Source organism: Quercus suber, unplaced genomic scaffold (assembly GCF_002906115.3).
Source record: "Quercus suber isolate HL8 unplaced genomic scaffold, Cork oak 2.0 scaffold_1498, whole genome shotgun sequence".
Classification (NCBI taxonomy): Eukaryota; Viridiplantae; Streptophyta; class Magnoliopsida; order Fagales; family Fagaceae; genus Quercus; species Quercus suber.
The window spans coordinates 287-4,630 of NW_027070870.1; the positions used below are offsets into that span (position 1 = coordinate 287).

The 4,344-nt window shown below is 33.6% G+C and overlaps 1 long non-coding RNA gene across 1 annotated transcript; it reads right to left on the reverse strand.

Moving 5' to 3' along the window:
- Positions 1-258: 258 nt before the first annotated feature.
- Positions 259-4,050, reverse strand: LOC136065995 (uncharacterized). The gene is made up of 3 exons (XR_010627544.1): positions 2,415-4,050; positions 1,169-1,345; positions 259-339 (listed from the first exon to the last, which is right to left on the reverse strand). It is a non-coding gene; the product is annotated as an uncharacterized LOC136065995 (long non-coding RNA).
- Positions 4,051-4,344: the final 294 nt, after the last annotated feature.

Genomic DNA, 4,344 nt, shown 5'->3' on the forward strand with positions numbered 1-4,344 from the left:
CGGGTCAAGTGTAATTTTGTGAATTTATTTGCTCTCTCCCGCCCTCTCCCTCTCTCCCTTTCTCTCCCTCTCTCAATGATACAAAAATTATTGAACTTATTGCTTATTTTTATTACAATTTGTGGGTTCCACATTCGTCACCAACTAATTTTATTAAACTTTCATTTTTTATTTACAGTACTTTCAACAAAAATCTAGTTAAACTGTTTCCAGTAGACACTTAAATCAGGTGCAAAACCAAGAATTAATCATTTGAATACCTTGTTAAGGGCTTCCTCCGCATTGCACCCAGCTTTGAACCAAAAGCAGCAGCAACCAATACTTGACGCAGTCATAAGGCTTAGCATGATAATTCAACATGCAAAAATCCCAACAGAAAGTGTCCACATACAACAAGCATTAAACCATAAAATGGGAAAAATGCAGGAATCAAGAAAAAAGCTTTAACATTATTACTTATTTCATTAATTTGTTTTCACGCAAAACAATAAAGGAGCATGTCTTAGTCCTTCAACACATGATGAAGAGAGTCTAGAGAAGAATATGTGCCTTTTTTTTTGCATGAAGTAGTATTTTTACAAAAAAAAAACTTTTATAACCTATCCAAAAAAAAAGAAAAAAGAAAAAAAAAAAGAGGTATGTAAGACATTAATTAATTTGTTCTAAAAGATCAACAAGAAAATCTTGGTTTCAATATCTCAAGCCCATTAGTGGAACCTAAAATCTTGGTATGCCTAAAATCAAATTTCTTATCACACCAAGAAAAAAGGAGATGGAAAAAATAAAAACAGACATAAATTTCTTCTTCAGTTTTGGGATTAGTGAAACCGACCAACAAAGGATGTGCCTCGATAATTGTATAAACAGATCTAACAACAAAACGCAACATCTGCCTCAATAATTGTAAAAAAAGATCTGACAACAAAACTCTTCATCTGAGAAACACACAATGTTCCACTTTAAACCAACCAAAAACAGTATTGAAAATTTCTAACAATAAGGAAATCAAATCTACTATAACAGACAGAAATATCTATTTTTTAGTAAAATAAATTATCCTAAAGGAACAATGACATGGAACAAGTATCAAATAAACAAGCTTTAATCATGGCAATGTTTTAGAGAGATCATTAATAAATGGTAACTGCAATATTATACACATACTTACCTCGAATTTTCTAAGACTGCCCAAATTTTGCAATGCACCTTCAACACCAAGTGAATTTGAGGAAATTACGCCATCACATAAATGTAAATATTTTACAAGTTTTTGACACAAGTCCCTAGCGTCTGCAGCTTTCTTCCGTGCATCATCAGTAGCCAAAAATTGTTGAACATGAGCTTACTGTGTACAAGAATACATAGAAGAATCAATTCAACACCTTAAAGAAATCAGTTGAGTTGGGGAGTGGGGAAGAGAGAGAGAGAGAACAGATATAGATTGGGCATGCGACCGCATATAATCTATCTCATCAGATGACATGTGAAATGCATCAGTATGTGGGCAATTTATGTTAGAAAATAACATTAAAGAGTATAGCTAAGCATGTGATTGCATGGCAATGGCTAGGAAAGTAAAATGCAATCTTGATTAATTACAACTAATCTCATTCCAAATAATAGAATAACAAGTTTGATTAGAAATTTTTCCATTTTCCACTTTTTTCTAATTCAAATACAAAAAGACACAAAGAGACATCAATGGGATATAAAGGTTATATGCTAACAAAGTGATAACTTAAGAATTTGACATTTGACAATGTTTTTTCTGACAAGTAATTATTTGATAAATTTTAGAAGCATGTGAACATGTAGGATCAACCTAAGGGATGACAAGTAGGACGCATAAACACATGGGTAAGTGAGAACATATGATATATGAATGCATGGTTATGTGAACAAAAAATATAGTCTATCCAAAGTGATGACAAATGAAAGCATGGGTGTATGGATCTAAATCCCTAAAAGCTAAACCCTAAATCCTATACCCTATACCCTAAAACCTGAACCATAAAACCCTAAAACCTTAAACCCTAAACCTTAAATGCTGAACCATGAACCCTATACCCTGAACCCTAAAACCTAATACCCTAAACCCTAAAGCAAGGAAATTTGAGCATGTGAGCATAAAATATAATTGTTCCCAAGTGTGAACATATGATATATCAATGCATGAGCATGTGAGGTGCATGAACATGGGAACATAGAATATAATCTATCCAAAGTGATGACAAATGAATGCATGAATATGAGCACGTGAGCACATATAGTCTACCCAAGGAGATGACATGGGAAATGCATGGGCATGTAAGCAATTTAAGCTAGAAAATAAAATTAAAAAGTATAGCTATGCATGTGATTGTGTGGCATTGCCTAGGAAAGTAAATTGCATTCTGGAATTAAATACAACCAACCTTATTCCAAAGCATAGCATAACAAGTTCAGTTTGCACTTTTTCCCTTGAACGCATTTTTCTCATGCAAAATGACACAGAGACAACAAAGGGATACAATGGTTAAATGCTTATAAAGTGTGAGAAGAATGTCAATTAACAATTTTATTGTCCTCATAGAAAATCACTTTTATGTGAACATTTACAATCAACCTAAGGGTTGACATGTAGAATGCATAAACATAAGGGAAAGTGAGAACATATGATATATGAATGCAAGGGCATGTGAGATGCATGAACATGTGAGCATAGAATATAATCTAGCCTAAGTGATCACAAATGAATGCATAGATATGTGAGCATGTGACCACATAAAGTCTGCCCTATGAGGTGACATGTGGAATGCATTTATGTGAACATGTGGAATGTAGAAACATAAGGGCAAGTGAGAACATATGATATATAAATGCAAGGACATTTGAGGTGCAAGAACATGCGAGCATAGAATATAATCTATCCTAAGTGATGACAAATAAATGCATGGATATGTAAGCATGTGACCACATAAAGTCTGCCCTATGAGAATAGGTGAAATGCAAAGGCATGTGAGCAATTTCTGTTATAAAATAACATTAAAGAGTATATCTAGCATGTGATTGCATGACAATGGCTAGGAAAGTAAATTGCATTCTCGATTTAAATACAACTAACCTCATTCCAAAACACATAATAAACAGTTCGATTAGTGTTTTTCCTTTCTACGCATTTTTCTAATACAAAAAGACAACAATGGGGCATGAAGGTTATTTGCTTAAAAATGGATAACTTAAGAATTTGACATTTGACAAATTTTAAAAACATGTGAACATATACAATCAAACTAAGGGATGACAAGTAGAATGCATAAACATATGGGCAAGTGAGAACATATAATACATGAATGCATGGGCATGTGAGGTGCATGAACATGTGAGCATAGAATATAATCTATCCTAAGTGGGGACAAACGAATGAATGGACATATGGATCTAAAAATCTCAACCCTAAACTCTAGACCCTATACCCAAAAAATCTAAATAGGGGTAGCAAAATCTGACACAACCCGCGAACTTAACACAGCTAACCCATTTGTAAACAGGTATGGATTGAGGCTAAATGGGTTCGAGTTATATTCGGATCAACACGGCTGACCCGTTTAATGAACGGGCTGTGTTCGTGTTTAACATGTCAAGGGTGAGGGTAAGTAAGGAAATATGAATGCATGGGCATGTGAGGTGCATGAACATGTGAGCATGGCGTATAATATTTCCTAAGTGATGACAAATGATCACTTGGATATGAGAGAATGTGAGCACATATAATCTAACCTAGGAGATGACATGTGAAATGAATGGGCATGTTAGCAATTTATGGTAGAAAATAACATTAAAGTGTATAACTATGCATGTGATTGCTTGACATTGGCTTCAAAAGTAAATTGCATTCTTGAATTAAATACAACTAACCTCAGTAGAAACCATAGCATAATCAATCTGATTAGCACCTTTTCATTTCAACTCATTTTCTCACGCAAAAAGACACAAAGAAACAACAAAAGGATATAAAGGTTAAATACTTATAAAGTGTGAGAAGAATGACATTTGACAATTTAATTGTGCTTGAAGGAAATCCTTTTTATTTTGAAATTTAGTATTGGAAAGGTAATTCTTATAACCTCGTGTACTTTTGTGCAATTTTAAACTTAAGGGGGTTTTGGTTATTTTTGGAAACCCAAAGAACAAATTATAATTTTTGTTATTTGGAAAAGTTGTGGTAAAAAATGTAAGGGTCAAGTGTAATTTTGTGAACTCTCTCTCTCTCTCATGTGTGCATGTGTGTGTATCAATATGTAGGTATTTTATCTAGAAAGCACAGACATTTCATTTGTGATGTTTTACCCATGTTGTACTCAC